This window comes from Lepus europaeus, chromosome 9 (genome assembly GCF_033115175.1).
Source record: "Lepus europaeus isolate LE1 chromosome 9, mLepTim1.pri, whole genome shotgun sequence".
Taxonomy (NCBI): Eukaryota; Metazoa; Chordata; class Mammalia; order Lagomorpha; family Leporidae; genus Lepus; species Lepus europaeus.
Window position 1 is genome coordinate 41,742,599 of NC_084835.1, and position 12,553 is coordinate 41,755,151.

At 43.7% G+C, this 12,553-nt stretch overlaps 1 long non-coding RNA gene across 2 annotated transcripts in view; it reads left to right on the plus strand.

Moving 5' to 3' along the window:
* Positions 1–12,553, plus strand: part of LOC133767087 (uncharacterized) — a 67,683-nt gene that overhangs the window by 35,688 nt on the left and 19,442 nt on the right. For both annotated transcript variants that reach the window (XR_009866804.1, XR_009866805.1), the window contains exons 2-3: positions 1,421–1,501; positions 2,812–3,078. This is a non-coding gene — a long non-coding RNA (uncharacterized LOC133767087). The remainder of the gene's footprint in view (positions 1–1,420; positions 1,502–2,811; positions 3,079–12,553) is intronic.

The window sequence follows — 12,553 nt, forward strand, 5'->3', positions numbered from 1 at the left end:
TTCAGGTACTATAATACCCATTTTATTGATAAAGTAATGGTTAGAAAGTATAGGCCGGCGCCGCAGCTCACTAGGCTAATCCTCCGCCTTGCGGCGCCGGCACACCGGGTTCTAGTCCTGGTCGGGGCACCGATCCTGTCCCAGTTGCCCCTGTTCCAGGCCAGCTCTCTGCTGTGGCCAGGGAGTGCAGTGGAGGATGGCTCAAGTCCTTGGGCCCTGCACCCCATGGGAGACCAGGAGAAGCACCTGGCTCCTGCCATCGGATCAGCGCGGTGCGCTGGCCGCAGCGCGCCTACCGCGGCGGCCATTGGAGGGTGAACCAACGGCAAAAGGAAGACCTTTCTCTCTGTCTATCTCTCTCACTGTCCACTCTGCCTGTAAAAAAAAAAAAAAAAAAAAAAAAAAAAAAAACCCAGAAAGTATACTTTGATGAGGGTCACACGATTTTTAAAGTGTTTAAATATTACCTATCTGTTTTTTTCATTTTATACCTTTTTAGCCAGTACTAAATGCTGCCCTCTATGTTGGCATAGGTATCAAATAATTTGTCTCTAAAATTTGGCACTTTTTCCAAAGGCATTAAGAAGTTTATACTTTACATTATGTGGTTGCAGCCATTTCATATTATTTAATTAAATTAAAAGGAGTGCCAATTAATTTTGTGATTTATCCATCAGTAGTAACCTATTCAGCTTAGACAACATCAGAATTTTCACATTTTTGTTGTGGTGGTTCCAAAGAACACAAACTCTTTGCATTCATTTCTTGACTCATTGTGCTCTGATAGTATGGATGAAAGACTGCTTTAAACATTAATTATCTGACAACAGGAGTCACTGTGTACTATGCAGGACCTCTGTCCTCAAAGAGTTGTGTTATAATTATGTCTAAGTACTGGCAAAAGATGTATCATTCTTGGGTGCTTCTTTAAAGTTAATTAAGTTTCTAAAAAAAAAAAGTGAAATTAACTTCACGATGCAATGACTTTGAACAGCTCTTGTCTGTTGAGGAACAGTTTTTTCTTCTTTTGTGCAAATTATTGAACTCTTTACTAAGTATCGAGTTGGTCTTCTGTGTATAAAGTTAATCAAAAATGGATCTTAGTGGCAAATAGGACTGGGAATGAGAGAGGGAGGAGGAGGAGGGGTGGGAATGTGGGTGGGTGGATGGGTATGATGGGAAGAATCAACTATATTCCTAAAGTTGTACTTAGGAAATGCATGAAGTTTGTATTCCTTAAATAAAAGGTTTCTTTGTGAAAAAGAAAAAAGAATTATCATGGGCAGGGTAAATATTCTCCTCTTTAAATTTTAATTTAAAATTTTTTAGCCTGAGGATGTTATAAAGCTTCTAATCTGATATCTAGAAAAAATTTACTCTCTAACATCCACTGAGTATTATTTCTGTCCTTCTTTTATAGAACTCCCTGTAAAGTAGAGAAGAGAAAGGCGTCAACATTTGACCTAACTGGGCCTCTGACCTGTGCTACTGATTCTCCAAGGTATTAGTCACTTTCGTTGCACTATGGTAGCAGCTTTAAGAAGTCGGTGATGGCAGCACACACCCTTTACTTTTTCATTTTTAAAGATTGATTTATTGGGGCTGGCCCTATGGTGTAGCAAGTAAAGCCGCTGCCTTTAGTGCCAGCATCCCATATGGGCTCCAGTTTGAGTCTTGGCTGCTCCACTTCTGATCCAGCTCTCTGCTATGGCCTGGGAAAGCAGTAAGATGGCCCAAGTCCTTGGGCCCCTGCACCCATGTGGGAGACCCGGAAGAAGCTCCAGGCTCCTGGCTTTGGATTGGCACAACTGCAGCCATTGTAACTATCTGGGGGGGGGGGGGGGTCAATCAGTGGATGGAAGACCTCTCTCCCTCCCTCTCTCTCTCTCTGTCTCTCTCTTTCTCTCTCTCTCTCTACCTCTGCCTCTCTGTAACTCTGCCTTTCAAATAAATAATTAGTTGGGAGAAAGGGAGAGAGAGATCTTCCATCCACTGGTTCACTCCCCAAATAGCTGCAACAGCTTTAACCAATTTCCAACATGGATGCAGGGGCCCAAGCACTTGGGCCACTTCTGTTGCTTTCCCAGGCACATCCAGCAGGGAACTGGATTGCAAGTAGATCAGCCAGGACTTGAACTAGTACCCGTATGGGATGCCAGCACTGCAGATGGTGGCTTAACCTGCCCAGCACACACCCATTTTACCAAGCTTTTTCAGCTCAGAAATTTGCCCAAGCTGAAGCCCTTGGGAAGTGACATGTTGGGAATTTGATTCCTGGACCATTTCAGTGTAGGTTTTCTACTTTCCAGTGTATTCCAAAATAGTAATTCCAGGGTTCCAGATAAGTGCTATGTGAAAGCAAGCTTTTCCTATGGGCCATGTTCATTTGGAGAATAATAGATCACACAAAGTTCATCCAGATTTCATATAAGATTCTCAGAGCCTATAGCTGCCAATTCACAAGTCAAATCTGGATGGTGGTAGCCCCCCAAGGTTCCCATGCCTGGAATAGGTGTCCTATAGAATTCCTTCCCTTGAACAGGGATGATATCTGTAAACATAATGGGACATCACTGCTGTGACTAGGCTATATTAAATGGCAAAAGAGATGAGCTCCTAGGCCCCCATCTCTCAAATGTGATGCCTGGAAGCACAGCAAACATTTTGCAGGCAAAACTCAGATAGGTTTTTCTGTATTTGGTAACAATTAGGAAAAGTAGGTGAAGGTTCTCCATATCAGTGGACTGTGAGTTAATTAAAAATGAGATTCTCCTGGATGAGCCTGGCTTAATCAGGTAAATTGCTTAACAGATGGATTGGGCAATTTCTGCTGACCTTGAAGAACCAAGAGACACTCTGTGGAGAGTGGATGCCTCCAGTTGCTGAGGGCAGTCTCCACAAAGGAAGTGAGCTCTGTTAACAACCCTGTGAACTTCAGCGAGAACCCTGAGATCCAGAAAAAAAAAACAACACAGCTCAGCCAACACCACAGTTTCAACTCTGTGAGACTCTTGAGTAGAGAGAGGACCCAGCCCAGACAACCTTGGGCTTCTGATCCATGGGAACTGCGAATACCAAGTAAGTGGATTCTACACTGCTAAGTTTATAATATGTTACACAGCATAGAGAAGTCATGCAGGACTGTAGCACTTCATTGTCAAGAAATATTTTCTTTCTGTCTTCCACCCCAACAAAAGATCTTACAGGATTATTTTTCCATAGAATGAGCTTTTATAAATGCTGTGTTTTTTAAACAGGCATTCTTCTCTTCCAGACAAAGGGTAATGGTTAGACACAACATTTGTTGCCAGGAATGAGCAGACAATGTAGTGATTAAGAGAAGGGATGTGTGGTCCTGGAGGAGGCTCGTTGTGGAATGAGGGTTAAAATTGATGGTCAGGTAAGAAGGAAATTGGCAAAATTTAATAGGTTGTCAATGTGGTTAGTTTTATTAGTTCACTGGACCCTTGAATATCCAGATATTTGGTCAAACATTATTTCTTGATATATCTGGGAGGGTGTTTGTGGATGGATGACATGGACATATGAAATGGTAAACCAATAGAGCCGATGACCTTTCCCAATACAGGCAGGGCTCATCCTATCTTCTGAAGAGGACAAAAGACTTAGTAAGAAATAATGCTCTTTCTCTGCCTATATGCAGGTTAGAACAGTAGTCTTCTTTCACCTTTGGACTTGAATTTTGATGGGAACAATACCATGAACTCTCCTGGAACTCCAGTTCTTTGACTGTTGATTCTGGGTTTCTCTGTGAGCATAATGTGTGAGAGAATTCTGTAGTAGGTCTATCCCTGTATATGTCTACATGTATCCTATTTGTTCTATTTTTCTGGAGAACCCAGACTGATACAATTGGATTCACAGTGACAGGGAGTTGGGAGGACCTTGAGCGATAGTTGGGATACTCAGATAGATCTCCAGACTGTGATACTTATCCAGGGGAAAACATTACACTGTCATTAGAGCATTGCAATAGTCCAAGGCACCAACTTCCCAGCCCAACCTATTCTGAAATTCAAACTGTCAGTCCTGCTATCTACAATGCTGTCTTTCAAAAACACTGAAGAAGGAAACCAAAATACAAACAACTTACAATGAGAAATCTGAGAGTCAGATGGGCCAATTTTTTTGAGTGGACCCGATTGGGCCATTCCTTATAAACTGCCACATTTTTGATAGTTTAGCTATGGAGAGTGGAAGAGAAGGGCACACTCCAGATGGCTTGTAGATGCCTGCCTTGCTAACAGAATGAAGGATTGGTGGTGGACATCACTCGTGAAAGGGTTCAGGTTTAGTGGAGGAAGGTCATTAGTTAAGCCATGTTGAACTTGAGAGGCATTCCAGATATCTAAAAAGGAGTCACATTGCTTGTGGGCTAGACATATGCATATGTGATCCATCTGCAGGAAAATCGTCATTAAACCTATGATCAGAAATGAAATTTTCCAGGGAGGGGGATAAAATAAGAGGGCCTAGGATTCTTGAGAAATCCTTCAACTAATGGGCTGGTAGAAGAGGCTAAGCCTGAAAAGGTGACAAGAGACTTTTGTAAAAGCACAAGAAGAAAAAGTTGGAGCCCCTACTTGAAGGATAATTAAGCTTCTGCCTGTCAAAATCAGTAGGAAGGACATTCAGGGAAGGAGGGAAGATAACGAGCTAATCACTCAGGACAAAGTGAGCAGGCCAGATAAAGGCAAGAGCAAGCAACCTGGGGTGATTGTGGAGGCTGCGCAAGAGATAGAACTTAAGAAGAGGATGGTTGTCATATGCCGAACGCTCTTGAATGTCACTGTCAGGATTTATATTCTTTCATCAGATTGGTGGTTTTTAAACTTGGAAGGCTAGCTGTCAGGGCTCTGAACTACATGTGAACTCTGGGACTTTTTTCATATGTGGCTAACAGTATTTCGAGATAAGAATCGATGTTATTTTTAGCCGTACACAGGAATGTATTTTATTTTTCCTTTACACATTTCCTGAAACCCAAATGGGTGTTTGTTCATTACTCAGGATCTGTTTTGTTTTTCCACACTGAGGACTGGGGTATAGAAATTCCAGTTGTCTAGAAGGATCAGACAGGTAATGTCAACAGGCTGGAGGACTGGGTGCAGAAGAGAAAATGGTGATGTTGGTGATGTCAGTGACAAACTGGAAACCACTTTTCTTTCTTTCGTTCTTTTTTTTTTTTTTTTGACAGGCAGAGTTAGACAATGAGAGAGAGAGAGACAGACAGGTCTTCCTTTTTCCATTGGTTCACCCCCCAAGTGGCCGCTAAGGCCGGTGTGTTGCGGCCGGCGCACTGCGCTGATCTGAAGCCAGGAGCCAGGTGCTTCCTCCTGGTCTCTCTTGCGGGTGCAGGGCCCAAGGACCTGGGCCATCCTCCACTGCCTTCCCAGGCCACAGCACAGAGCTGGACTGGAAGAGGAGCAACCAGGACAGAATCTGGCACCCCAACCGGGACTAGAACCTGGGGTGCTGGCGCCACAGGCAGAGGATTAGCCTAGTGAGCCGTGGCACTGGCCTCTTTTTTTTTTAAAGCAGCAAAATTAAACTTTAAAAAAGCAAAATGCAGCACTGTAACCACAACACAAAACTTCCCTGTGAGCTGTAGTGAGCCCAAGGACCAGCTGTTCATGAACTCTGGACTAAATTTTTGAGGAATTGAGTGAAGAAGGTGGCAGATAAGGAAAAGATATAAAATTTATGCCTTTGCCAAAATATGCCATTGAAGCAAGGGGAACAGCTTTCTGCTTCTTATACTCGTGATCGGGGGATTGAGACAGAGAAGAAATAGACGAATAGCTTAGCAGAAGCCTGGATCCTTTAGTCATTGCTGCCTCCAGCCAAATGGCTGTCCATGCAGAGACAGCATGGAAGCAGCACAGACAGAGCACAAGTTAGCGGTCACTTCCAGGGACCCGTGCGTGACTGGAGATCAGGGAAGACCCTCCACCTTTTAACTCTGTGGGATCCCAGCTCTGTGGGGCTTGATTCTGGAAATTTGGAGGATACTGTAGGTTAGATTGAGATTTTTCTTTTGTCCTAGAAATATGAATAACAGTCAGAAATTGAGTTTTGATTTTTAATTACTTTTCATTTATTTGAGAGAGAGGGAGAGGGAAGAAGCGAGAGGGAGGGAGGGAGGGAGGGAGAGAGAGAAATACTTGATGGAATTGCCATCTGCTTGTTTATTCCCCAAAAGCTTAAAATAGCTGGGTTGGAGCTGGGACCAGAGCAAGGAGCCAGGAGCCAGGATCTCAATCTATGTCTCTCATGTGGGTGTCAGGAACCTAAGTACTTCAGCAACCATTGTTGCCTCCCAGGGTTTGCATTGGCAGGAAACTGGAGTCTGGAGATGAAGACAGGTTCTTTTTTGTTTTTTATTTAAGATTGATTGATTTATTTGAACGTCAGAGTTACACACAGAGAGAAGAAGAGACAGAGAGAGAGAGAGGTCTTCCATCTGCTGGTTCACTCCCCAATTGGCTACAATGGCTGCAGCTGCGCCAATCCGAAGCCAGGAGCCAGGAGCTTCTTCCAGGTCCCCCACGCAGGTGCAGGGGCCCAAGAACTTGGGTCATCTTCTACTGCTTTCCCAGGCCATAGCAGAGAGTTGGATCGGAAGAAGAGCAGCAGGGACATGAAACTGTGCCCATATGGGATGTTGGCACTGCAGGCAGCAGCCCTACCTCCTATGCCACAGTGCCAGCCTCTAGAGACAGGCTCTAAGCCCAAGTGCTCCAACGTGGGATGCAGCTGTCTCCACTGCTAGGCTAAAGTCTCACTCCCAAGCTGTTATTTTTAAAAGAACAAAAGTAGAGATGGGTGACACATTTCAACCGTTTGAATTTGAGGCCAACATTCGTATCTGTTAGGCAAGTTCTGGAGTTTATTGTGGAGTTCTGAGCTCTCTGCTGCAGATGAACACTCACCTGGTTTACACAGGCTCCTCCTGTCTTTCAGTGCTAAAGTACCAAGACTAGGAGTCCCAGGTGAAAGGGGATGAATTGGTCACTCTATCACTGGAACAGTAACTGCAAACCAGTCACAAATTATTGCTTGGGGGCAAGGGTGGGCTTTTGAGGGGCTGAGTGTTATCATCAGAGCTGTGTTTTGGGTAGAATGATCTACATGCTGTGTATAGGAGTAGAGAGAGAAGAGAGGCTCCTAGAGGGATCCAAGTTACACCATGCATGTGAAGAGAGGTGGAGACCTGGCTAGGGAAGGAGGCTGGTGTGGTACAGAGCAGGGCAAGATTCAGAGAGGTTATGATGGAGTCATCACCACCTGGGAAAGGTGGAGTCAGATTTCGATGACTAAATAAAACCTTCATGGAACTGGCTGAACTTTAGGTAACAGCCCCTCACCAAATAAGAATTCAGGACTCTAATTTCAATGATGAATGAAACACTTGCTATGCTTAGTTCTGTCAATTTACATTAACCTATTAGGAACACTTGGAGACACATCTCCCACCAGACTATGGTTACCAGCCAAGGACAATTTTACTTCCCAGCAGATACTTAGCAATGTCTAGAGACATTGTTGGTTGTCAGAACAGGGACTGCTATGGGCATCTTGTGGATAGATGCCAGAGATGTGGCTAAATATCGTACAGTGCTAAGCTACTCATCTACAACATAGGCTCATCCAGTCCCAAACGTCAACTATGCTTAGCTTGAGAAACTCTGGGCTATATGCAACAGCATGAGGAAAGCATTAGTGTTGCCTATACTAAAATATCCTCCAAGTGTATGTGATAATGGACAGGCTTCCATAGAAAATACTTGGTAGATTTGATAGTGAACTTTTTCAAGTCAGGCTTTTTGCCTCTGGATTTCCAGAGCCTACTATGTAATAGATATTCAATTATTGCTCAGTGAACAAATGATAAGTAAATAGTTATTATTTATCAAGCTGTCACCATGGGTCAGGCATTTCTTTGATGTCTGAATGTTCACAACGCCTTCATTGTTAAGTGCTATTATCATCACTTCATAAATTTTATTTTGTTTTTATTGGGGTGGGGAGTGGAGAGAGAGAGAGAGAGAGAGAGAGAGAGAGAGAGAGAGATGCCTGCAATGGCCAGTACTGGAGGACAGGCCAAAGCCAGCAGTTAGGAATGCAATTTGGGTCTCCCATGTGAATGGCAGGGACTCAAGTACTTGAAACACCACTTGCTATCTCTCAGAGTATTCGTTAGCAGGCGGCTGGAATTAGGAGCAGAGTCAGGACTCAAACCCATGTCCTCCAATATGGGATTCAGGCGTCTTAACCACTAGGCCAAACACTGGCCCATCTCACCTCATTTTGCAGGTGAAAAAATGAGAATCAGAGAGGAGAGTCACTTTCTTGTGAAAAAAGGAACAGCAAGAGATTGCTGTTTGTCTGTTGCTAATGTTCATTTTATTAACTGCAACACCGAACTATCTCTGTTTTAACATGAACTCAAGTTGTCTTGGCTATAATCAAATTTCTAATTATTCACATGCTGGTATAAAAGTCTTTATAAGTTTCATAAACTATCCTTTCTCTTTTTTTTTTTTGTTTCATTTTGTTTACTGCTACTCTCTAACTTGCTACTAGGATATGAACATTGAATTTGTAAAGTACCATATTAGTAAGGAGCATTCCATTTTTTCCTAGCAGAATGTGTTTCCAAACGTATTTGTGGGATTTATGCATTAATATCACCAGTTGGGTGATGTGTTTCATATTAGTTTAGTAGATGAGAAATCCTTGGAGGGATGCTTGATGGTAACAACAAGCCATGCTACCCACTCCTCTCCCTATTTAAAGCATCTCAGTCTATTATTTTGGGGGGTGAAATGTAAACCAATACATTCTCATTTCATTCACTGATTGTGTTGTTCTCCATGTAACTTTATTCAGAAGGGGAGAAATAGCTAACTGAGATGAAGAAAATTCAATAGCCATGTATGGTGGGTTCTGAAGAATGGATACTGTCATTTACCACCATTTGGCTGTCTGATGGTTGATTGCTTTCTGAAAGCTCTAAAAACAGGAGATCAATATGCTGCAAAAGTCTGTTTTAGCATTGCGGGAATTTTTACCACACTGTAGTGCTATCAGCAGGTGGCTAGAATAGACTAATCCTGCAAATAATTCATAAAAACCCCTCCACATTTTCCACCATCTGGACCCCGCCTGCCTTTCCTGTCTTTTGTCCCCACCCACATTCCTGCCCAGTAAGATCAAACATGAGATCAAATGATAATGATCCCTTTGCAGGTTCAGATCTTCTCGTCACAGTGGTCTCCTCTTCTAAGTGAAGACTCTTAGTTCAACACCAGATTCAATCCCCTTGTCAGCTTTGAGTCCTCGCCTCACCTGGTTCTAGCTGGCAGTCATTCACTTTAATTCTTCTTGAGTCCTATGTCAGGTACTGTTAGAAAGTGGCAATAGATGTGGTTCCAATGGCTATCCATATCTGACAGACATGTGTCCAACCCTCATGGAACTTATGGCCAAGAAAGTCAGAAAAATTAATTACTGCCTGTCCTGGGTCCCTGTGCTGTTGCCTTTTATATTCTCTTATTATTTTCAAATTATGTCTTTCTTATCACCTGAGCATCCTAAACGATTCTGTCTCACTTGCATTTTCACAGTCCTTTCCAGCCTCGCCCACACGAGACATACTCAGTAGACCTGTCTGCAGAGGGTCAGAAGCAGCAATAAATGAATTAACCATGTGGCTCTATGTTTACTTGATAATCCTCCTCTCTCCCTTGTCTTTAACCATTGCTCCGGATATATACCCGAAAAACAAGCAAGAAGGCGTATGCATTCAAAGACACTTGGTTTCTTCTGGTTTAAAACATCCCAGGTTTTAAACTCAGTTTATCAAGTATCTGAACTAACCGATAAAATTGACCATAGAGCGCTTGAAATGTGATAAGCCTGAAATGAAATGTTCTGAACATGAAATATTGTGAAATTTACACTGCCTTTCAAAGATGTAAAGTGTCAGATTAATGCTTTTATATTGATTCCATATTGAAATAGCATTTAGATTATATGGGTTAAATAAACTACACCATGGAAATTAATTTTACCTGTTCGGTTTTATTTTTTAAAATACACCTACTAAAAAGTTTTTCTTTCTTTTTTTTTAAAAGATTTATTTATTTATTTGAAAGTCAGAGTTACACAGAGAGGATGGAGAGGCAGAGAGGGAGAGGTCTTCCATCCACTAGTTTACTCCCCCAACTGGCAGCAATGGCCGGAGCTGCACCGGTCTGAAGCCAGGACCAGGAGCTTCTTCCAGGTCTCCCACGCAGGTGCAGGGGCCCAAGGACTTGGGCCATCCTCTACTGCTTTCCCAGGCCACATCAGAGAGCTGGATCGGAAGTGGAGCAGCCAGTACTAGAACCAGTGCCCACATGGGATGCTGGCGCTTCAGGCCAGGGTATTAACCTGCTGTGCCACAGTGCCAGACCAAAAGCTTTTCTTTTTTAAAGACTTGTTTGTTTATTTATTTATTTATTTATTTGAAAGGCAGAGTGACAGAGTGAGAGACATTAAAAGAGATAGAGGGATCTTCCATGGGCTGGCTCACTACCTAGATGGCCACAACAGCCAGGTCTGGGCCAGGCGAAAACCAGGAGCCGGGAACTCCATCTGGGACTCCCATGTGGGTGACAGAGGCTGAAGTAGTTGGCCATCATCTGCTGCTTTTCAGGCATATAAGGAGGAAACTGGATCTGAAGTGTGGCAACAGAGACTTGAATTGGCACTCGGGTATGGGATGCTGGTGTTGCAAGTAGCGGTTGAACCTGCTGGGCTGTAACACTGGCCCCTAGAAAATGTTTAGTTTTGTGTGTGGCTTACATTGTGTTGCTTTTAGATGGTGCTGTTCTAGATTCTTGCCTTCCTCCTCTGGTACCCACGACAATCCCTTTGGGTTAGCGCTTACATTATTCTGATATTTGGGATGAAACCTCTTACTGAGTCCTGGCCTGGATCTAGCTTGTTTCACCTTCACCTTGACGTCTGAAGGTGCTGTCTTGTTGGCATGGCACAGGGCTCTGAGCACAGGGCTCAGAATTGTGCCCGTCTTCTTGTCTCCTAGATGCCTCCTGTGAGCAGAGTGTTGCAGTTTCCCTCCTGGAGTGATTTGGTTTTATACGATTTCTACCTCCTTCCCCAGAGAGCCTGGCCTCAGCCTGTTGGTCTAATCTTCAAGGCAGAAGGGCTGTAAGAAGGGGAAAACAATTTCCTCCTGAGAAGTAAAATTAGCTTGATATATCAAACTATCATTTTATATTTGCTTGCTGTGAATGATAAATTCAAAACATTGAGCCAAAGCTGGAATCTGTGTCCTGGGAAATAAATCCACATTGTCTTTCGTGGCCCAGAGTGTGGAAGGAAACCAGACTTGCTCACTTTCAAGGTGAGCAGCTTTTCAGAGAGAGGATGTTGCAGTAAGCTTCACAAGGACGAAGGCTTTCTTCAAAACCACTCAGGGGATAAATATTAGTGTTACAGACCCAGAATGACTCACGGGGCGAACCTGGCCATTTATAATTTTTCCAGGATTTAAAATCTCCAGCTGTGAGGACTGCAAGCTTTCCCTCTGTGAAAGGACAGGACAGGAGAGTCCCTCCAGGCTTCCTAATTCCACACGCTTCACCCACTCAGAGCTCCAACACACATCCTTCGTTTCCCAATTCAGTGTGCAACTTTCCTTCTTTTGCTACTCCACTGGTCATTAATTTGCCAGTGTGCATGAGCTTCTCAGATAAATCCCTCTAAAATTATCACCCAGGACCGGTGCCATGCTCAGTAGGCTAATCCTTCTCCTGCGGTGGGTTCTGGTCCCGGTCGGGGCGCTGGATTCTGTCCCGGTTGCCCCTCTTCCAGGCCAGCTCTCTGCTGTGGCCCGGGAGTGCAGTGGAGGATGGCCCCAGTTCTTGGGCCCCGCACCCACATGGAGACCAGGAGAAGCACCTGGCTCCTGGCTTCAGATCAGCGTGGTGCACTGGCTGCAGCGCGCCGGCAGCGGCGGCCATTGGAGGGTGAACCAACGGCAAAAGGAAGACCTTTCTCTCTGTCTCTCTCTCTCTCTCTCACTGTCCACTCTGCCTGTCAAAAAAAAAAAAAAAAAAACCAAACAAACAAACAAAAAAACTATCGCCCAGGAAAATCTCCATTTTCTCATAAAATCCGAATGGTTGTCGGTGACGCTTTCTCTGCCCGTATTACCAATGAACTGTCCTCCCCTCCCACCTGCTGATGTAGTTCCTCCTACTTTCTTTTGGCACTTGGGACTCTTGTGACTGTTGCTATTTCCCTCAAATGAGGGAATTATTATCAGTTCATCATAGCCAATCCAAACCGCTAATTGCAGATCTCAACTCTCCCCCTCTCAATTAAAATAAAATGCCCAAATACAGCCAACTGTTTTTTCAACCAGAATGGACTACATCCAAAATGTTATGGAGCCTTCTAATAGATTCAGTCACATTACAACTTATTAACATTTAAAATCATTTGTAGGTTTTTTTTTTTT